At 43.2% G+C, this 23972-nt stretch overlaps 1 protein-coding gene across 10 annotated transcripts in view; it reads left to right on the top strand.

Moving 5' to 3' along the window:
- Positions 1 to 4: 4 nt before the first annotated feature.
- LOC110500698 (RAS guanyl-releasing protein 2) overlaps positions 5 to 23972 on the top strand; it is a 65057-nt gene continuing 41089 nt past the window's right edge. For 3 of the 10 annotated variants that reach the window (XR_016490370.1, XR_016490367.1, XM_036958147.2), the window contains exons 1-2: positions 55 to 519; positions 13643 to 13727. The gene's annotated coding sequence lies outside the window, so the exon portion shown is untranslated. Of the gene's footprint in view, positions 520 to 3501; positions 3780 to 13642; positions 13728 to 15777; positions 16311 to 23972 lie in introns of those variants that run through there. The other 7 variants (XR_016490369.1, XR_016490366.1, XM_036958145.2 and 4 more) reach the window with 4 other exon arrangements.

The raw sequence follows: 23972 nt of genomic DNA, 5'->3' as shown, positions 1-23972 counted from the left end.
TGTTATTGCCGGTGGGGTGCTATGATGAGGCATCGCCAATAGGCGGGACTTTGAGACAGTGGATTGAGCTAAACCATTGCATTGTGAACCACATAGCAGAGCACACGTGAGTTAGTACGGCTCTAGCGATCAACAGAAATGACGGTAGCCTAAGCCGCAACAGGCATCTATTTTAACTTGGTGCTAAGTGCAGGCGGTAGTTCGTTGCACGGGCAGAAATGTGCATTTGGGACCTGTAGCATCAACTCCAACGGATCGCCTTTCTGAAACTTATGACTTCATTTTTTGCATAATTTTTTGCGTCTTTTTCCAAGGACTTGCAAGTGCATGCATGGGCTTTATCGTTTGGTTTAGGGGCTACCAAAAAGGCTATACCCTAACAGTTAGATCATCGGAACAGCCAGCCTACATGGTCTGGTAATTTGTTTATGAAAGGTATCCTGGCACACAGTCTGGTGCCAGACTGACATTATTGACTGGGCAGACATTTCATGTGATGGGACTCTCCAAACTCTGAAGGTAAGACATCTATCTCTAGTCTACAGCAGAGTGCAGGTTTATACACCTGTGATGTAATGCGTGGTCCGCGTTATTTTATAACCTTTACACATGACTGTTTTCTCGTGGTTTGGACGGCTCTTGGCATCATTTAACTCACTTTTCTCTTTATACCTCATAAGGCGAGCTTGTGGAGGGTTATTTGAAAAGAGGCAAGCTGTGACGCAAGTTATATTTGAATAGTGTTTTCTTTTCCAATGGCTCTTTCAATGATCCCCAAGTTGCGCAATGCTATTTGAGCAATAATTGGATATGATTTACGGGCAATCGCGCAAGAGAGGGTTAATCATGTAAACTCATACAGTGGGTATGTACTGTGCTTCATACATCATAACCACACACATTGCCCCATGAAATCAAATAATCAGTGAGCAGTAGGCAGTGGCGCGTTATTGCATTCTCTAGCAAACCGCACCTTTGTGGTTTTCACAGTAGCCGAGTACCAGGGTGAGTATTCTCACGCCTATTGGATGAAATAGATAGGCTATATTTGTGTATGAGACAGACAGGGTTATCATGTTAAGACTGCCATAGATAATGTTACCACAGCTGTTTAGTCTGGGCTGTCTATTCTACCCCCTGTTGTAATTAGCAGCTATAGACCTCATTACATCATTGTTCAACACGGAGAAACTGATTGTATGGCTATTCATCTATACTGAACAAAAATATAAACGCAACATGCAACAATTTCAAAGATTCTTCTGAGTTAGAGTTCATATGAGGAAATCAGTCAATTGAAATGAATTCATTAGGCCCTAATCTATTGATTTAACATACTGGGCGGTGGCGCGCATCCATGGGTGGGCATGGGAAGGCATAGGCCCACCCACTTGGGAGCCAGGCCAACCCACTGGGGTGCCAGGCCCAGCCAATCAGAATGAGTTTTTCCCCCATTACATGATCTGGCAACAGCTCTGGTAGACGTTCCTGCAGTTAGCATGCCAAATGCACACTTCCTCAAAACTTGGACGTCTGTGGCATTGTGTTGTCTAACAAAACTGCACATTTCACAGTGGCCTTTTATTGGCCCCAGCACAAGGTGTACCTGTGTAATCATCATACTGTTTAATCAGCATCTATGCAACACCTGTCAGGTGGAGGGATTATCTTGACAAAGGATAAAATGCTCACGAACAGGGGTGTAAAGAATTTTCTGTCACAAACCATGAGAGAAATATGCTTTTTGTGCGGTATGGAACAATTCTGGGATCTTTTATTTCAGCTCATGAAACATGGGACCAACACTTTATGTGTTCCGTGTATATTTTATCAGTGTATGATTGAATAGCGAGGTAAAACGAGGCATTGTTATGACCTGGTAATATATCTTTCTACACTAATATCACTCATAGTCCTACATCATATTCAAATCAAATTTGAATACATACAGATGTTAATGTGAGTGTAGCAAAATGCTTGTGCTTCTAGTTCCGACCGTGCAGTAATATCTAACAAGTAATCTAACAATTTCACAACAACTACCTTATACACACACAAGTGTAAAGGAATGAATAAGAATATGTACATATAAATATATGGATGAGCGATGGCCGAACGGCATAGGCAAGATGCAGTAGATGGTATAGGGTACAGTATATACATATGAGATAAGTAATGTAGGGTATGTAAACATTAAATAAAGTGGCATTGTTTAAAGTGACTAGTGATACATTTATTACATCCCATTTTTAATTATTGAAGTGGCTAGAGATTTGAGTCAGTATGTTGGCAGCAGCCACTCAATGTTAGTGATTGCTGTTTAACAGTCTGATGGCCTTGAGATAGAAGCTGTTTTTCAGTCTCTCGGTCCCAGCTTTGATGCCCCTGTACTGACCTCGCCTTCTGGATGATAGCTGGATGAACAGGCAGTGGCTCGGGTGGTTGTTGTCCTTGATGATCTTTTTGGCCTTCTTGTGACATCGGGTGGTGTAGGTGTCCTGGAGGGCATGTAGTTTGCCCCCAGTGTTGCGTTGTGCAGACCTCACTACCTTCTGGAGAGCCTTACAGGTGTGGGCGGAGCAGTTGCCATACCAGGTGCTGATACAGCCCGACAGGATGCTCTCGATTGTGCATCTGTAAAAGTTTGTGAGTGCTTTTGGTGACAAGCCAAATTTCTTCAGCCTCCTGAGGTTGAAGAGGTGCTGCTGCGCCTCCTTCACCACGCTGTCTGTGTGGGTGGACCAATTCAGTTTGTCCGTGATGTGTACACCGATGAACTTAAAACTTTCCACCTTCTCCACTACTGTCCCATCGATGTGGATAGGGGGCTGCTCCCTCTGCTGTTTCCTGAAGTCCGCGATCATCTCCTTTGTTTTGTTGACGTTGAGTGTGAGGTTATTTTCCTGACACCACACTCTGAGGGCACTCACCTCCTCCCTGTAGGCCATCTCGTCGTTGTTGGTAATCAAGCCCGAACTACTGTAGTGTTGTCTGCAAACTTGATGATTGAGTTGGAGGCGTGCATGGCCACGCAGTCATGGGTGAACAGGGAGTACAGGAGGGTGCTGAGAATACACCCTTGTGGGGCCCCAGTGTTGAGGATCAGCGGGGTGGAGATGTTGTTTCCTACCCTCACCACCTGGGGGCTTCCCGTCAAAGTCCAAGACGCAGTTGCACAGGGTGGGGTCTCGACCCAGGGTACAGGGTATAAGGGCAATAATAGCTACAATAATAGCTAACTATTAGGTCTGTTATTCATAAGCGGTTTTGAGTGCTGCTACCCACCACTGATTACAGCATATAAATCCCTATACACAGTGATATGAATCAGCTATGAGCATTGGTTTACATTCCAGTCTGTGCACCATGCTATGTGTGGCTCCGCAGGTCAAAAATGAAATATGTTCAACCTTTTCTACCGCTCCGCTAGTAGGGTCCTCGCCGCTCACCTTCCCACAATCCTCTGCACATTTTCTCTGTGTGCCCTTGTTGAAAATGAATGGGAGTGGAACTTCTGCTGAATTCACTGTTGGAGAAAACCCTGCATTACTCTGTGTGTGGGAGCTCAGACAGGGGCGTGGGCGGCCTGACTCCACCGGCTCTGTCAGGCACTTTCCTCCAACCGCCCACGGAGCAGCGGGGATTAGGGCAGGGCCTGGTGTTCTGAATGTTTTTTTGTTCTGCAGCCTCATTGATTTGACCCGCTAGGATGTTTTCTGTCAGACTTAAAGCTGCAATATGTAACTTTTTGGGCAACCTGTCCAAATCCACATAAAAATGTGAGTTATAGATCTGTCATTCTCATTGAAAGCAAGTCTAAGAAGTGGTAGATCTGTTCTATGTGCACAATTTCTATGCTTCCCGTTTTCTATGCTCAAGTTTCATTTTGGCTTCTTTTACTTTCGGTTTTGTACACCCGCTTCAAAATGCTGAAAATACAATATGTTTGGTTATGGAAAATATATTTAACAGCGGTTAGATGGTACAATGATTATCTTCTACACTATACTTGCTTGTTTTGTCACATGAACTGAAATTCGGCCAACTATTAGAGTTCTAACAACCAAAGCCTTTAAGGCTTTGACTTGTAAGTCTGTCTGTCTGGGGGTTTTCAATAAAGCCTCTGACAAAGAACATTACAGCAATACAGTGTGATGATGAGAGATATAAACTATATGGCCAAACGTATGTGGACACCTGCTTGTCGAACATCTCATTCCAAAATCATGGGCATTAATATGGAGTTCATTCCCCCATTGCTGCTAGAACAGCCTCCACTCTTCTGGGAATGCTATCTACTAGATGTTGGAAAATTGCTGCAGGGACTTGCTTCCATTTAGCCAAAAGAGCATTATTGAGGTTGGCCACTGATGTTGGGTGAATAGGCCTGGCTTGCTGTCGGCGTTCCAATTCATCTCAAAGGTGTTCGATGGGGTTGAGGTCAGGGCTCTGCAGGCCAGTCAAGTTCTTCCACAATGATCTTGACGAGTGGTGGAAAAAGTAACCAATTGTCATACTTGAGTAAGATACCTTAATAGAAAGTTACTCTATTAAAAGTGAAAGTTATTAAAATACTACTTGAGTAAGTCAAAGTATTTGGTTTTAAATGTACTTAAGTATCAAAAGTAAGTGTAACTGCTCAAATATACTTAAGTACCAAAAGTAAAAGTATAAATTATATTAATCAAAACAAAATGTATTTGTCACATGCACTGACTAAAACAGGTGCAGACCTTACTGTGTAATGCTTACTTACAAACCCTTAACCAACAATGCAGTTTAAAAAAAAGTAAAGTTAAGAAAATATTGACTAAATAAACTAAAGTAACACAATACAATAACGAGGCAACAGTATATACAGGGGATACAGGTACCGAGTCAATGTCTTGGGGAACAGGTTAGTCCAGGTAATTGAGGTAATATGTACATGTTGTTAGGGGTAAAGGGGCACACTGTTTTTAAAATGTATGGATAGCCAGGGGCACACTCCAACACTCAGACATTATTTACAAAAGATGCATTTGTGTTTAGTGAGTTCACCAGAGGCAGTAGGGATGACCACGTGTTCTCTTGATCAGTGCATGAATTTCACAATTTTCCTGTCCTGCTAAGCATTCAAAATGTATGGGTACTTTTGATTGTCAGGGAAAATGTATGAAAAGTACAATATTTTCTTCAGGAATATAGTGGAGTAAAAGTTGTCCAAAATATAAATAGTAAAGTACAGATACACCAAAAAACTACTTAAGTAGTACTTTAAAGTATTTTTACTTCAGTACTTTACACCACTGATCTCAACAAACCATTTATGTATAGACCAAACTTTACATTTGGCACTATGCATTCGGGCAGTTAGGATTCTCCTGGCATCCGTCAAATCCAGATGAGTCCCTCGACTGCCAGATGGTGAAGCGTGATTCATCACTCCAGAGAACACATTTCCATTGTTCCAGAGTCCAATGGCGGCGAGCTTTACACCACTCCAACCGATGCTTGGCATTGCGCATGGTGATCTTAGGCTTATGTGCGGCTGCTGGGCCATGGAAACCCATTTCATGAAGCTTTCGACAAACAGTTTTTGTGCTGACGTTGCTTCCAGAGGCAGTTTGGAACTCGGTATTGAGTGTTGCTACCGAGGACAGATTATTTTTACGCGCTACACGCTTCTGCACTTGGCGGCCCCATTCTGTGAGTTTGTGGGGCAGCTCTAGCAGGGCAGAAATTTGACGAACTGACTTGTTGGAAAGGTGGCATCCTCTGACGGTGCCACGTTGAAAGTCACTGAGCTCTTCAGTACGGGCCATTCTACTGCCAATGTTTGTCAATGGAGATTGCATGGCTGTGTGCTTAATCTTTATTCACTTGTCAGCAACGTGTGTAGCTGAAATAGCCGGATCCACTAATTTGAAGGGGTGTCCACATAAAATGTAGTGTATATGTACAGGTCTTCTAAAGTCAAACCTCATCAGCTTGTTCTGGTGAGATTCTGTTCAAGTTGCATGACGAGCTGAGTGTGTATGTTGTTGATTAGCTGCTGCAATTATTTTAATATTAGGTAACATGCTTACTCTGCTCTTGTTGCGAATCAGTTTCTGATTGAGAGAATTGCGCCATCATGTAAAATATGTTTTATCCATCCACTGTCCTTGCGCGTGCTCCCTTTAGCAACCACACATAGTATGCAGCACTTTCAATACAAAATCCCTTTGCAAAATCAAATCAGACAATTGGTCAAAGAGCATTAGCTCAGGAGTTAACGCAAGTCTTCAGATGTCAGGCAAGGTAACTCATTGGCTCATTCACTAATTGGCTACCCTGTAACTATTCCCCAGGTCGTTGCTGTAAAGGATAATGTCTTCTCAGTCAATTTACCTGAACAAATAAAATAAGGGTTAAATAAATCCATAAAAGCACCTCCATTACATGTGGCGTGATAGAACCTACAACAAGTCATTTGATTGGTTGTCCACACCTCAGCAGCAGGAACTCAGCAAGGGTGGGTGTAATGTGCAGTTAGAAGATAGATCTCTCCCCGTATATACAGTAACTCACCTCCTCTCTCCCGTTTCTGCAGGCACATTGCCTCTCCCAAAGCCTTCTGTATACATGCTTAACATTTTGCTTGTCTCCAGAGGCTCCTAGAGCAGCCAGCGACCTCTGACTTGCGTCAACGCCGCCATGCCCCAGTGCCTTGTTAGGCAAACTGGCCTTAATTGGATTCTTTGTAAAGGGCTAATTTATGCCAAAGGACTGAGATCTGGTTAGAGGAGGGATAGAGAGGGGCGAGGGAGAAGGAAAGTGATGGTGGTGGGGGGGGGGTGGTAGAGAAGGAAAGAGAGGGATTTAGGACTGGGGGAGAGTGAGAAGGATGGAGGAAGGAAGTACAGAAGCTGATCAGTAGAAAGACAGAGGAAGCAAAATCAATCTCAGGAGAGCAAAATAAACCAACAAAGAAAGTAATTACAGGGAAGCAGCTAACCAGAGGCATGCAGACGCTTCACTGCCTCCTCTCCTACTCGCTCCCTCCTCTCCCTCTCTCTCTTCCACGCTCTTTTTCTTTTTCTTTCTTTCCCTTCCTGTTTCTGCCCCCCCCCCCCCCCCCCCCCCCCCACAGACATTCCTGAGAGGACCTGGGCAATTTCATCCTGTCAGTGCTCCTTTCACCTTAAAGGGCAAAGATGGAACGCCTGGGAGAGAGAGACACTCGTAACAGCTAAAGGTCAGGCTGTCCATAATTAAAGCAGCCAGGTGATACATAGTCAATGAGGTGGCTGGGAGAACAAATGGAACGAAAATGGGTGACCACACAGGAGTATCTGCCCTGTAGAGTAGTAAAAGCATTGATGCTTATTCTGACTAGAGTGCACTGTCTACATCCAGTATCTGCAACAGGTGTGAGAGTATACACTTCACTTGTTTAAATGAATTTACCATACTCCTGGAATAGAGCGTGTGTTCGTACATTTCATTATTTCTGTTGTGACCTCTGTTTATGTCTGTGTCCACAAAAATACACACAGAGACCCTTCTATTGCTCAGAGTTCATCTAATAGCTAGATACAAATGTAGACTTTTCAGAGTTATCTTCATTCCTATCATGCCCCAAGTCCCCATCTTGCACACAGCCATAGCAGAGATGGAAGAGCAAGCAAGACACCCTACTCTGAGTTTTTTTTTGGTTCAATGAAAGTCAATGAACTAAGTAGACCAGACCCAGCTGCTATTGCATTGGTGTCTATGGGAGACCCACCCCATTAAGTAGACCGGAACTGAGAATTATTTTCAATGGTAAACAGATGGAGTGAACTATCTTAATTTATCCACCATCTTTGGCCCTATTACTAACACGGTAAGTGGTGGTTTTCCTCTCAGTTTTGGGGGATGTGTCATAGAGATAGATTGAGGACTCTAGATGGATATAACATGGAGATTGATGAGCATGGACATTATTGAGTCCTCTATCTATCTCTATGGGTAATTCATTCACTCTTTACATAATTCATTGGCTGCTTGGTTGATATGAAACTGTTATTACTTACTGTGAATCAAATCAAATGTTATTAGTCACATGCGCCGAATACAACAGTGAAATACTTACTTAAAAGCCCCTAACCAACAATGCAGTTAAAAAATACGGATAAGAATAAGAGATAAAAGTAACAAGTAATTAAAGAGCAGCAGTAAAATAACAATAGCGAGACTATATACAGGGGGTACTGATACAGTCAATGTGCGGGGGAACCAGTTAGTTGAGGTAGTATGTACATGTAGGTAGAGTTATTAAAGTGACTATGCATAGATAACAACAGAGAGTAGCAGTGGTTTAAAGTGAGGGCGATGGGGGGCACTGCAAATAGTCTGGGTAGCCTTTGACAAGATGTTCAGGAGTCTTATGGCTTGCGGGTAGAATCTGTTTAGATGCCTCTTGGACCTAGACTTGGCGGTCCAGGACCACTTGCCGTGTGGTAGCAGAGAGAACAGTCTATGACTAGAATGGCTGGAGTCTTTTACAATTTTTAGGGCCTTCTTCTGACACTGCCTTGTATAGAGGTCCTGGATGGTAGGAATCTTGGCCCCAGTGATGTACTGGGCCGTACGCACTACCCTCTGTAGTGCCTTGCGGTCGGAGCCCGAGCAGTTGCCATACCAGGCAGTGATACAACCAGTATCACCATGCTCTCGATGGTGCAGCTGTAGAACCTTTTGAGGATCTCAGGACCCATGCCAAATCTTTTCAGTCTTCTGAGGGGGAATAGGTTTTGTTGTGCCCTCTTTATTACTGTCTTGGTGTGCTTGGACCATGATAGGTTGTTGGTGATGTGGACACCAAGATACTCTCAACCTGCTCCACTACAGCCCCGTCGATGAGAATGGGGGCGTGCTTCTTTTTCCTGTAGTTCACAATCATCTCCTTTGTCTTGATTATGTTGAGAGAGAGGTTGTTGTCCTGGCACCACACGGCCAGGTCTCTGACCTCCTCCCTCAAGACCGTAGGCCTACCACTGTTGTGTCATCAGCAAATGTAATGATTGTGTTGGAGTTGTGCCTGGCCTGTCAGTCATGAGTGAACAGTGAGTATAGGAGGGGACTGAGCAGCACCCCTGAGATGCCCCTGTGTTGAGGATCAGCATGTTGGATGTGTTGTTACCACCTACCCTTGCCGCCCCCAGGTGGTGTGTCAGGAAGTCCAGGATGCAGTTCCAGAGGGAGGTGTTTAGTCCCAGGATCCTTAGCTTATTGTTGAACTTTGATGAACTTTGACGGCACTATGCTGTTGAACGCTGAGCTGTAGTCAATGAATAGCATTCTCACATAGGTGTTCCTTTTGTCCAGGTGGGAGAGGGTAGTGTGGAGTGCAATAGAGATTGCATCATCTGTGGATCTGTTGGGGCGGTATGCAAATTAGGGTGGGTCTAGGGTTTCTGGGATAATGGTGTTGATGTGAGCCATGACCAGCCTTTCAAAGCACTTCATGGTTACAGACGTGAGTGCTACGGGTTGGTAGTCATTTAGGCAGTTTACTAGAGGTCGACCGATTCTGATTTTTCAATGCCGATACCAATTATTGGAGGACCAAAAAAGCCGATACCGATTAATCGGCCGATTTTGTATTTTATTTATTTATTTATTTATTTATTTGTAATAATGACAATTACAACAATACTGAATGAACACTTATTTTAACTTAATATAATACATCAATAAATTCAATTTAGCCTCAAATAAATAATGAAACATTTTCAATCTGGTTTAAATAATGCAAAAACAAAGTGTTGGAGAAGAAAGTAATATGTGCCAATATGCAATATGTGCCATGTAAAAATGTGTGCCATGTAAAATATGTGCAATGTAAAAAAGCGAAAGTTTGAGTTCCTTGCTCAGAACATGAGAACATATGAAAGTTGATGGTTCCTTTTAACATGAGACTTCAATATTCCAAGGTAAGAGGTTTTAGGTTATAGTTAATATAGTATTTATAGGACTATTTCTTTCAATACCATTTGTATTTCATATACCTTTGACTATTGGATGTTCTTATAGGCACTATAGTATTGCCAGTGTAACAGTATAGCTTCCGTCCCTCTCCTCGCCACTACCTGGGCTCAAACCAGGAACACATCGACAACAGCCACACTCGAAGCAGCGTTACCCATCGCTCCACAAAAGCCGCGGCCCTTGCAGCGCAAGGGGAATAACTACTCCAAATCTAAAAGTGAGTGACGTTTGAAATGGTATTAGATGCTGCTCAGTCAGACTGCTCTATCAAATCAGACTTAATTATAACATAATAACACACAGAAATACAAGCCTTTAGTCATTAATATGGTCGAATCCGGGAACTATTATTTCGAAAACAAAAAGTTTATTATTTCAGTGAAATACGGAACTGTTTGGTATTTTATCTAACGGGTGGCATCCCTAAGTCTAAATATTCTTGTTACATTGCACAACCTTCAATGTTATGTCATAATTACGTAAAATTCTGGCAAATTAGTTCGCAATGAGCCAGGCGGCCCAAACTGTTACATATACCCTGACTCTGCGTGCAATGAACGCAAGAGAAATTACACAATTTCACCTGGTTAATATTGCCTGCTAAACTGGATTAGTAGTTATAACTAGTGCTTATGATTGGTTGTTTTTTATAAGACAAGTTTAATGCTAGCTAGCAATTTACCTTGGCTTCTACTGCATTCGCGTAACAGGCAGGCTCCTCGTGGAGTGCAATGGTTAGAGCGTTGGACTAGTTAACTGTACGGTTGCAAGATTGAATCCCCTGAGCCGACAAGGTGAAAATCTGTTGTTCTGCCCCAGAACGATTAACCCACCGTTCCTCGGCCGTCATTGAAAATAAGAATGTGTTCTTAACTGACTTGCCTAGTTAAATAAAGGTATTGAAAAAAAAATAAAACATCTGAAATTGGCGCCCAAAAATACAGATTTCCGATTGTTATGAAAAATTATTTTCAAATTATCGGCTATTCCGATTAATTGGTCGACCTCTACAGTTTACCTTAGTGTTCTTGGGCACAGGGACTATGGTGGTCTGCTTAAAACATGTTGGTATTACAGACTCGGACAGGGAGAGGTTGAAAATGTCAGTGAAGACACTTTCCAGTTGGTCAGCGCATGCTCGCAGTACACGTCCTGGTAATCCATCTGGCCCTGCAGCCTTCATATCGGCTGCGGAGAGCGTGATCACACAGTCTTCTGGAACAGCTGGTGCTATCATGCATGTTTCAGTGTTATTAGTTTAGCTCGTCTGGTAGGCTCGTGTCACTAGGCAGCTCTCAGCTGTGCTTCCCTTTGTAGTCTGTAATGGTTTGCAAGCCCTGTCACATCCGACAAGCATCAGAGCCGGTGTTGTATGACTTGATCTTAGTCCTGTATTAACGCTTTGCCTGTTTGATGGTTCGTCGGAGGGCATAGCGTGATTTTTTATAAGCTTCCGGGTTAGAGTCCCGCTCCTTGAAAGCGGCAGCTCTAGCCTTTAGCTCAGTGAGGATGCTTCCTGCAATCCATGGCTTCTGGTTTGGGTATGTACTAGAGGTCGACCGATGCTCTCAACATGACAACATATGAAAGCTGGTGGTTCCTTTTAACATGAGTGTTCAATATTCCCAGTTAAGAAGTTTTAGGTTGTAGTTATTATAGGAATTATGAAACCGTTAACTATTTCTCTCTGTACCATTTTGTATTTCATATACCTTTGAATATTGGATGTTCCTATATGCACTTTAGTATTGCCAGCTTAATCTTGGGAGATGATAGGCTTGAATTCATAAACAGAGCTGTGTGTCAAGCATTGCTAATAGCTGCAGGCAAACGCAGTAAAGTGCTGTTTGAATTAATGCTTACAAGCCTACCACCGCTCAGTCAGACTGCTCTATCAAATCAAAGACTTAATTATAATGAGCACACAGAAATACAAGCCTTTTGGTCATTAATATGGTCAAATCCGGAAACTATCATTTCGATAACAAAATGTTTATTCTTTCAGTGAAATACAGAACCGTTCTAAATATTCTGTTATATTGCTGTTACATTGCACAACCTTCAATGTTATGTCATAATTATGTACAATTCTGGAAAATTAATTACGGTCTTTGTTAGGAAGAAATGGTCTTTACACAGTTCGCAACGAGCCAGTTGGCCCAAACTGCTGCATATACCCGGACTCTGCTTGCACTGAACTCAAGAGAAGTGACACAATTTCCCTAGTTAATATTACCTGCTAACATGCATTTATTTTAACTGAATATGCAGGTTTAAAAAAATATACTCTGTGTATTGATTTTAAGAAAGGCATTGATGTTTTTGGTTAGGTACATTTGTGCAATGATTGTGCTTTTTTTCGCAATAATTTGTTAAATCACCTGTTTGTCGAAGGTGAAGTAGGCTGTGATTCGATGGTAAATTAACAGGCACCGCATTGATTATATGCAACGCAGGACAAGCTAGTTAACCTAGTAATATCATAAACCATGTGTACTTAACTAGTGATTATGTGAAGATTGAGGATTTTTTATAAGATAAGTTTAATGCTAGCTTGCAACTTACCGTGGCTCTGCAGCCACAAGGTCCTTTTGATGTTGTAGTTGGCCAGCCTGTCTCCTCATGGATTGCAGTGTAATCGGCGTCCAAAAAGGCCGATTACCGATTGTTATGATTAATCTGTCGACCTCTAGAGTACGTACGTATGGTCACTGTGGGGACGACGTCATCGTTGCACTTATTGATAAAGCCAATGACTGATGTGGTGTACTCTTCAATGCCATCGGATTAGTCCCGGAACATATTCCAGTCTGTCATAGCAAAACAGTCCTGTAGCTTAGCATCTGCTTCTTCTGACCACTTTTTTATTGATCTAGTCACTGGTGCTGCCTGCTTTAATTTGTGCTTGTAAGCAGGAATCAGGAGGATAGAATTATGGTCAGATTTTCCAAATGAAGGGCAAGGGAGAGCATTGTATGCGTCTCTGTGTGTGGAGTATTGGTGGTCCAGAGATCCTTTTTCCCTCTGGTTGCACATTTAACATGCTGATAGAAATTTGGTAAAACGGATTTAAGTTTCCCTGCATTAAAGTTCCCGGCTACTAGGAGCGCCGTCTCTGGGTGAGCGTTTTCTTGTTTGCTTATGGCGGAATACAGCTCATTCAATGCTGTCTTAGTGCCAGCCTCTGACTGTAGTGGTATGTAAACAGCTACAAAGAATACAGATGAGAACTCTCTCAGTAGGTAGTGTGGTCTACAGCTTATCATGAGAATCTCTACCTCAGGCGAGCAATAGCTCGTGTCTTCCTTAGATATCGTGCACCAGCTGTTGTTTACAAAATACATTGACCGCCGCCCCTTGTCTTACCAGACGCCGCTGTTCTATCCTGCCGGTACATCATATAACCAGCCAGCTGTATGTTGATATTGTCGTTGTTCAGCCACGACTCCGTGAAGCATAAGATGCTACAGTTTTTAATGTCCCGTTGGTAGTTTAATCTTCTGAGTAACTCATCGATTATATTCTCCAAAGATTGCACATTTTCTAGCACAATGGAGGGAAGTGGTTTTATTTTTCGATCGCCTACAAATACTCAGAAGGCATCTTGACCTTCGGCCCCTCTTTCTCCGACCTCCTCTTCACACAGATCACGGGGATCGGGGCCTATTCCTGAGGAAGCAGTATATCTTTTGTGTCGGGCTCGTCAGATTCATGGATTCTGCTAGTTCGTGGTGAGTAATCGCAGTCCTGAAAGACAGTAGCGGCAACATTATGTACAAAATTAAAGGATTCTGCTAGTTCGTGGTGAGTAATCGCAGTCCTGAGAGACGGTAGCGGCAACATTATATACAAGATAAGTTAATAATAAGTGCCAAACAACGCATAAAAACAAACAAAAAATCAATCAGCTGGGTGCACGTAAAACGTCTGCCTTCTCCGGCGCCATCTAGAGAAAATGCAGTATGTGGGGTTGGCTTTTAAACAAGACTAAAGAAAAGGGAGGTATCTGTGACTTTAATACTAGACATTACTCATTGTTACTTGAGAATGTCAATGGAACTCATTCATAGCAGACCTGCGCTCAAATAGTAATTGTCTTCTTACAAATAACTTTACCTGTGCTTGAGTGAGCTTGCCCGGGGGAGAAAATGTAACCAACTGAGTAGTTCCAAAAGTGCAACCCCTCAATCAAGGCTCAATCAAAAAAATGTATTTGAAAAAGCAAATTAATATTATTTAATCCCAGATCTGTACTGGCGTTTTGAGTGAGGATATTTTGAGGATGTCCTCCTGGGATAGTCAAAGCTTATCTCGGTCTATAATGCATGTATCATATTGGCTATAGTGAACCTGGCGGTGTTCATCCTCTGCCCGCGGGGTAAGAAAGAGGCCCATATTTGCATTGTGGAGAGTTTAATGATAGCTGGCTGAGAGACGGTTAGCCTGCCTCAGGGACCACGACAACCCATCAACAACAGGAAGCAAATTTTGAAACTCTCAATTCAGCACTGCGGGGAGTTAGAGAAACGGAAGAGAGGAACGATGAAGAGGGAGAGAGAGAAATTAGAGAAAAACAAAAGTGTCTTGGCATAGTGCCTTGTGGGTAGTTACCGTATCCAGGCCGCGGCGAGTCATTTCTCAGTTGATCTGTCACTCTCGTCTTGCTCTGGGTGCGTGTGTTCTCATCTCACACATCTTTCAGCATAGAAATAGGAATATTGAATCAAATTTTATTGGTCACATACACATGTTATTGCAGGTGAAGCAAAATGCTTGTGTTTCTAGCTCCGACAGTGCAGTAATGTCTAACAAGTAATATCTAACAATTTCACAACAATACACACAATATACACACATCTAAAAGCATGGAATTAAGAATATATAAATATTAGGACAAGCAATGTCGGAGCGGTAGAGACTAAAATAGGGTACAATGGAATAGAATACAGTATATACATATGAGATGAGTAATGCAAAATATGTAAACATTATAGTGTGTGTGTGAGGAGATAACGCTAAGTGAGAGAATGTGTTAAACATACTGTGTCTTTACTTGGTGATTTCAATGATGAGTATGAAGAGGATCATATCAATATCAGCTAAACTCATTGTTCATGTAATCCTTATTCATGTAACAACTTATTCAAAGCACAAACACACACACACATGTTAGTTTTACTATCCTTGTGGGGACGAAACAATTGATTCCCATTCAAAATCATTCTTTCCCTAACCTCTAACCCTAAACCCAAATTGAACCCCTAATTGTAACCTAAAACAGCCTTTTTCCTTGTGGGGACCAGTGAACATTTTCCTTGTTTTACTATCCTTTGTGAGGACTTCTGGTCTCCACAAGGATAGTAAAAACACACACCCACAGACTTCCGGCATTTGTTATGTTACTTATGTAGTTGTCACATCTGCTAGAGGACAGAAGTTGAACAGGAAGAATCTCTATAAAGAAATGAAAACATTCAGGCTTTCATACCACAATACCTGCCATAATATACATGATTATATAGAAGACCTGTGTTCAAATACTATTTTAAATCATTTTAAATACGTTGTCTGTGCGTGATTGAGCTTGCCTGGCAAAATGTTCCTATGTATTTGAAAGATTTAAAATAGTATTTGAATCCAGGTCCGTTTTTTTGCAGCTGTGTTCTGTCTACAGTGCATTTCACAATCAAGAAACATAGTTGCTCTGAAGAAACTTCCCTCTTTTATTTATGTATTCATAAGTATGACAGGGAGTGTGTTGCTTTCCCCCACACAAACTTTAGGGATTGTTGTCACTAGTTTTTGGAATCAATCTCTGTTGTCTTCTACTCCCTTTTCTCATCATCTCTCCATCTCCCACTTTATTTTCCATGTATTTCTTTCCTACACACTTTCCCTCCCGTTTTCCCTCCATTTCTCTTTCCATCCCTTGCTCCCTGTCTCTCACTCACTCTCTCCCTCCCTCTGGCGATTCTCATCACTAATCTCTGTTAGCAGCAGTAACCTAACCTCCCTCTCTACCATGCCTGTCCCAGAGATACCGCAGCCCCGGGCAGGATGTGTGGCCCTTCCTGATCCTCGTACTCGACACTCAAAATAGAAACTAGCTTTCAGAAGGTGCCTATATAGAGGTCTATATCTGTCATGCAACAACAACAGCTCCTCCCCTGCACCACTTCCTGGACTTGAACCCCAGTGGGTGCTGGGTAGAAGGCGGTGATATTTTTCTCCCAACGCCAACCACTGATACAGGGTCAGATACTGTTACATCTTCCAAAATGGATTAGGGTTGAGGCAGCCTGTTGCAATTCAAGGTAATGTGTGCATTTCTTAAAATACCTATTCAGATTGGGGAAAGGGTCACTTGGCAGGGTCTGTAGTGGGGTGAGCGGGGTCTGGTACATATAGAATACTCATTAGTCTGAATTAAGGAATGCATCCTTCCTCTGGTTCCTTTACAGTGGAGGCCCATGGCTATTACCACTGATGACATTAATCATGAGCCTTTTCCCGGAATGCTGGGGAGAATCTATTCTAGACCAATCAATGGCAGTATGTGTGGGAGGCATGGGCATATCACATCAGCCCTGGGGATTTACTGCTGACATTTGCATTGGCTCATCATGGGATTTTCAATACCATGATGGATGTCATTGATGGTGCAAGGAGGGTGTGTGTGCACATATGTGTGTGTGTGTGTGTGTGTGTTGTGGTAGGGCAGGTGTCTCTGAGTGTGTGTGTACGCATAAATCAGTGTGTCCACATCCGTGTGTGTATGCGTGCTGGAATGTGTCTCTACGTGTGAGTCACTGTGTGTGTGTCCCCTTTATGCGGTGGTGTATCCCACCCTATACTGCGTATCCTGAGGTAAAGCCAGCCTAGTAGGTCTGTCTATGAGAGCCTTGATGAAAAGCGTTGATGAGGTCAGTCAGGCCTGCAGCTATCATCAGCAGCCATGGGTAATTTAGGATGGGTAATTTCAGCCTTTGGTGATAAGGGAGAATGGACCCATCATATCTATTGTGTGGTTGAAGGACCGTTGAAACGGTGAGGTCCAAATGTCGAGGGCAATTCAGAGGAGGGCAGGTCCTTGTGTCTATGGAGAGAGGCTGGTTGGTGGATAAATATGTGGCGTTGTTGCAGTCACGTAGGTTATCAGATCCCACAATGCAAGGAGAAATCAGAGGAACCAATACTTGTACGTGAATATGATATTAGTGAAGATGATACCAATCCAACAGGTGCAGAGTGACTGTAAAAAAGACAACCGGCAACGTCACCCTCCTCACAGGATCAGCCTGCGCTTGAAAGAACAAGGTGCCAACAGGGAAGAACAGAGAAGTGACTTGTGGTACCACACATTTGGAGACGACAATTTCTGCTCTCTTTCCATTTTTCATAAATATAGTCCACTCTGGTACACTTCTGGGGTTTTCTCTAGCTTCCTCAATTCAGCACACTAGTTGAAGTGTCACTTTCAACTACTTAGCTGCAACTGAAACGTGAAAAGTCAGACTAGAGAAAGTTTGTGGCAGGATGCAGTGTTGGCTGTAAAACAGATTTGAGCCAACAACACATTACCATATTTACTGACAGGGTTGAATCCTTGTTGATGTTCTCAGGTTACAAATTCATGTATTTAGATAACCGTGATAGACCAGAAGTGTTGGTTTTATTGGCGCGACTATAGTATGCATTGGTTGAAGCACAATGTTAAATTAAAACCTAATAACCAGCAGCATACCGCGCTGCATCCCACTGCAGGCTTGCCTCTGAAGCTAACCAGGGTTGGTCCTTGTCGGTCCCTGGATGGGAGCCCAGATGCTGCTGGAAGGGATGTTGGAGGACCAGTAGGGGTCACTTGTCTTCGGTCTAAGTATACTGAACAAAAATATAAACGCAACATGCAACAATTTCAAAGATTTTACTGAGTTACAGTTCATATAAGGAAATCAGTCAATTGAAATGAATCAATTAGGCCCTAATCTATGGATCTTATATTTCCTACCTTAAAAAAGGCAGGACAATGGCACATCAATGGGACTCAAGATCTTGTCACAGTATCGCTGTGCATTCAAATTGCCATCGATAAAATGCAATTGTGTTCGTTGTCTGTAGCTTATGCTTGCCCATACCATAACCCCACTGCCACCATGGGGAACTCTCTTCACAACATTGACATCAGCAAATTGCTCGCCCACACAACGCCATACATGTGGTCTGCGGTTGTGAGGCCGGTTGGTCGTACTGTCAAATACTTTAAAACAATGTTGGAGGTGGCTTATGGTAGAGAAATTAACATGAAATGCTCTGGCAACAGCTCTAGCGGACATTTCTGCAGTCCGCATGCCAATTCACGCTCCCTCAACTTGAGACACTTGTGGCGTTGTGTTACAAAACTGCACATTTTAGAGGGGCCTTTTATTGTCCCCAGCACAAGGTGCACCTGTGTAATGATCTTGCCGTTTAATAATCTTCTTGATATGCCACAACTGTCAGGTGGATGGATTATCTTGGCAAATGAGAAATGCTCACTAACAGGGATGTAAACACATTTGTTCAAAAAATGTGTCTATTGAAAATTTCTGAGATCTTTTATGTCAGCTCATGAAACATGGGACCAACTCTTTACATGTTGCATTTATATTTTTGTTCAGTGTAGCTCTCAAGGCAGTGAAGGGGACATTTTGGGACGTTAAACCGGTGTCCTGACTCTCTGTGATCATTAAAACATCTCATGGCATTTATTGTAAGAGTAGGTGTGGTAACCCTGGTGTCATGGCAAAATTCCCAACCTGGCCCCCTAATCATCCCCCTAATTTTATATATCACTCCTCACCTCTCCAGCTGATGTGTGGCGAGAGTTCTGGAACAAAATGTCTGCTGTGCATTACTAAACTTTGATGATCTTCATCAGATGACACTCATAGGACTTCATGTTATACAATACATGTATGTTTTGTTCGATAAAGTTCATACACTGCTCAAAAAAATAAAGGGAACACTAAAATAACACATCCTAGATCTGAATGAATGAAATATTCTTATTAAATACTTTTTTCTTTACATAGTTGAATGTGCTTACAACAAAATCACACAAAAATTATCAATGGAAATCAAATGTATCAACCCATGGAGGTCTGGATTTGGAGTCACTCAAAATAAAGTGGAAAACCACACTACAGGCTGATCCAACTTTGATGTAATGTCCTTAAAACAAGTCAAAATGAGGCTCAGTAGTGTGCGTGGCCTCCACGTGCCTGTATGACCTCCCTACAATGCCTGGGCATGTTCCTGATGAGGTGGTGGATGGTCTCCTGAGGGATCTCCTCCCAGACCTGGACTAAAGCATCCGCCAACTCCTGGACAGTCTGTGGTGCAACGTTGGTGGATGGAGCGAGACATGATGTCCCAGATGTGCTCAATTGGATTCAGGTCTTGGGAACGGGCGGGCCAGTCCATAGCATCAATGCCTTTCTCTTGCAGGAACTGCTGACACACTCCAGCCACATGAGGTCTAGCATTGTCTTGCATTAGGAGGAACCCAGGGCCAACTGCACCAGCATATGGTCTCACAAGGGGTCTGAGGATCTCATCTCGGTACCTAATGGCAGTCAGGCTACCTCTGGCGAGCACATGGAGGGCTGTGCGGCCCCCCAAAGAAATGCCACCCCACACCATGACTGACCCACCGCCAAACCCGTCATGCAGGAGGATGTTGCAGGTAGCAGAACGGTCTCCACGGCGTCTCCAGACTCTGTCACGTCTGTCACATGTGCTCAGTGTGAACCTGCTTTCATCTGTGAAGAGCACAGTGCGCCAGTGGTGAATTTGCCAATCTTGGTGTTCTCTGGCAAATGCCAAATATCCTGCACGGTGTGGGCTGTAAGCACAACCCCCACCTGTGGACATCGGGCCCTCAACCTCATGGAGTCTGATTCTGACCGTTTGAGCGGACACATGCACATTTGTGGCCTGCTGGAGGTCATTTTGAAAGGGCTCTGGCAGTGCTCCTCCTTGCACAAAGGCGGAGGTAGCGGTCCTGCTGCTGGGTTGTTGCCCTCCTACGGCCTCCTCCACGTCTCCTGATGTACTACATGCTCTGGACACTACGCTGACAGACACAGCAAACCTTCTTGCCACAGCTCGCATTGATGTGCCATCCTGGATGAGCTGCACTACCTGAGCCACTTGTGTGGGTTGTAGACTCCGTCTCATGCTACCACTAGAGTGAAAGCACTGCCAGCATTCAAACGTGACCAAAACATCAGCCAGGAAGCATAGGAACTGAGAAGTAGTCTGTGGTCCCCACCTGCAGAACCATTCTTTTATTGGGGGTGTCTTGCTAATTGCCTATAATTTCCACCTGTTGTCTATTCCATTTCCACAACAGCATGTGAAATGTATTGTCAATCAGTGTTGCTTCCTAAGTGGATAGTTTGATTTCACAGAAGTGTGATTGACTTGGAGTTACATTGTGTTGTTTAAGTGTTCCCTTAATTTTTTTAGAGCAGTGTATTTATAAACAAAAATCTGAGTTTACATTGGCGCGTTATGTTTAGTAGTTCCAAAACATCCAGTGATTTTTGCAGCGAGCCACATCAATTTACAGAAATACTCAGAATAAACATTGATAAAAGATACAACTATTATGCATGGAATTATAGATACACTTCTCCTTAATGCAACCGCTGTGTCAGATTTCAAAAAAAGCTTTACCGAAAAAGCACACCATGCAATAATCTGAGTACAGCGCTCAGACAACAAATCAAGCCATACAGATATCCGCCATGTTGTGGATGTAAAGGATGTGAAATGGCTAGCTAGTCAGCGGTGGTGCGCGCTAATAGCGTTTCAATCGGTGACGTCACCTGTTCTGAGACTTTGAAGTAGTTGTTCCCCTTGCTCTGCGGCTTTTGTGGAGCGATGGGTAATGATGCTTCGAGGGTGACTGTTGATGTGTGCAGAGCGTCCCTGGTTCGAGCCCAGGTCGGGGCGAGGGGACGGACGTAAAGTCTATACTATTACATTGATGCTGTTGACCCGGATCACTGGTTGCTGCGGAAAAGGAGGAGGTCAAAAGGGGGTGAGTGTAACGGATGTGAAATGGCTAGCTTAGTTAGCGGCGGTGCGCGCTAATAGCTTTTCAATCGGTGACGTCACTTGCTCTGAGACCTTGAAGTAGTGGTTCCCCTTGCTCTGCAAGGGCCGCGGCTTTTGTGGAGCGATGGGTAACGATGCTTCGTGGGTGTCAGTTGTTGATGTGTGCAGAGGGTCCCTGGTTCGAGCCCGGGTATGGGCGAGGGGACGGACTAAAGTTATACTATTACATGGAGTCAACAGAAGTCAGAAATAACATTATAAATATTCACTTACCTTTGATCTTCATCAGAATGCACTCCCAGGAATCCCAGTTCTACAATAAATGTTTGAAATGCCTCCTTTTTATTTGCGCGTTTAGCCCAGTAATCCAAATTCATGACGCGCAGACCAGACAAAGTCAAAAAGTTCTGTTACAGTCCGTAGAAACATGTCAAACGAAGTATAGAATCAATCTTTAGGATGTTTTTAACATAAATCTTCAATAATGTTCCAACCGGAGAATTCCTTTGTCTTCAGAAATGCAATGGAACGCAAGCTAACTCTCACGTGTGCGCGCGTGACCAGCTCATGCCACTCTGCCAGACCACTGACTCATTCAGCTCCCATTCCCCTCTCCTTCACAGTAGAAGCATCAAACAAGGTTCTAAAGAATGTTGACAACTAGTGGAAGCCTTAGGAAGTGCAATTTGACCCCATATATTCGATAGGCAAAGAGTTGAAAAACTTAACCTCAGATTTCCCACTTCCTGGTTGGATTTTTCTCAGGTTTTAGCCTGCCATATGAGTTCTGTTATACTCACAGACATCGTTCAAACAGTTTTAGAAACTTCAGAGTGTTTTCTATCCAAATCTAATAATATGCATATATTAACAACTGGGCCCGAGTAGCAGGCAGTTTACTCTGGGCACCTTATTCATCCAAGCTACTCAACACTGCCCCCAGCCATAAGAAGTTTAAGCTAGTTAGGGAGATATGAGTCTTCAGCTTCAGTGATTTTTGCAGTTCGTTCCAGTCATTGGCAGCAGAGAACTGGAAGGAAAGGAGGAGGAATTGGCTTTGGGGGTGACCAGTGAAATATACCTGTTGTTAAAGCCTACTGGTATTGTAAGTATAAAAGCAAAGCTTGCTTGCATATAATAATGTAGTGTAATGTCTTAGTGTGGGGTGGGAAGAATGCAATACATGACCTTGTATGAGGAACAAATCATGTTATTTTTGGAGCACGTGCTCTAAAGCCGTGTTCACATTGGCAGTTTTGAAGTGACTCAAATCCTATTTATTTGCATATCTGAATCGAATCTGTTCTTTTTCTTGCAGTCTGACCAACCAAAAAGCACATGGAATCGGATTTTTAAGCCACGTTTGGTTTGAAGTCAGATACAAATCTGATTCCTGGCCATGTGACTTGTGTCTGAACGGTCAAATCTGATTTATTTGCCCTCAAGTGGTTTTTAGACTGTTATTTGGAATATCTTGTCAAATCAAATCACATTTTTATGTATGCTAGCAACTCTGTTGACAGTTTGACACGAACTTGTGGTAGCTAACTAGCTTGTTAATTGTTTACAAAAAAATGGTGAATGTGCTAGAAAGCTAGCCAGCTAGCTAGTTGACTGCTGTGGCTAGCTAGCTAGTTGACTGCTGTGGCTAGCTAGCTAGTTGACTGCTGTGGCTAGCTAGCTAGTTGACTGCTGTGGCTAGCTAGCTAGTTGACTGCTGTGGCTAGCTAGCTATGGGAATACCCCTTTTCAGTTTCAGACAAATGCCTACCTCTCACTTGTTTTTAATAGATGTATGGGTCCCACTACTGGGCTAACTGTGTGGCAGCAGCACCTCTGTCATCCTGATTTCACTGACTGATGGTTAAGGGCTTTGAGGTCTCTCGCACTCGCTCTCTCTCGCTCTCTCCCGCTCTGAGCCCCTGTGTATGTTTGTGTAAGACTGCTTGTGAAGCCTGTAATTGAGTGTGTCCACCCACCTCTCTGCAGCAGAATCAGTCAAGGGAAGAAGGCTTCTTTCTTTTGTGACACACACTTCGGCTGCAGTGCCATCATCCATTCCTATGCAAACCATACACCAAAGATCACCCTTTTTGCTGGTGCACACAAACATGACACGCACACAAACATGACACGCACACACACACACACACACACACACACACACACACACAAACCCTCCATCTCTACCCACTATGCAGTGGAGACCTAATGCACATACATACACACTATCTAAAAGCAATCAAACCTCAGAGCTAATGTGAATTCCTGGGAACCGGAGCCAGAACATACAGATGTAGGATCTTAATCTGATCACCCTGATGCAGGAGAGCTTTCCTGCAATGCAAGAAATGTAAAACTTGTAGTAAAACTTGTAGTATTTGTGGTCTAAAAAGGCAAACTGTCTTAAATGAAGATCCAAAATCTGTATGCTCTAACCTCATCTCCCCACTGTGCTTAATAACAGTTCAGTTGGGCCTATTTTATCTGCTGAATGGTGACAAAAGTTGTATTTCATTACCCCATAAATGTGGCAACAGTGTGACCTCATGGAATGCACTCTCTCTCTCTGGCGTGTGTGTGTGTGTGTGTGTGTGTGTGTGTGTGTGTGTGTGTGTGTGTGTGTGTGTGTGTGTGTGTGTGTGTGTGTGTGTGTGTGTGTTCGTGCGTGCGTGCGTGTGCGCGTGCGTATGGGGAAGGTAGGCATGCGGATTTGTTGCCATCCCGCTGAGCAGTACCTAACTAAAATAGCATACTAAGAAAAAAACAGAATGTGGAACCACAGGGTGAGATGATTGACATGCCTTGTATTCTTTCCCCTGTGTGCAAGTTAATGACTGCAATGCTATTTCAGGAAGTGATAAGATGTGGTT

This window comes from Oncorhynchus mykiss, chromosome 21 (assembly GCF_057628025.1).
Source record: "Oncorhynchus mykiss isolate SJ-2025 chromosome 21, ASM5762802v1, whole genome shotgun sequence".
Taxonomy (NCBI): Eukaryota; Metazoa; Chordata; class Actinopteri; order Salmoniformes; family Salmonidae; genus Oncorhynchus; species Oncorhynchus mykiss.
This window is presented reverse-complemented; position numbering and strand designations above follow the sequence as displayed.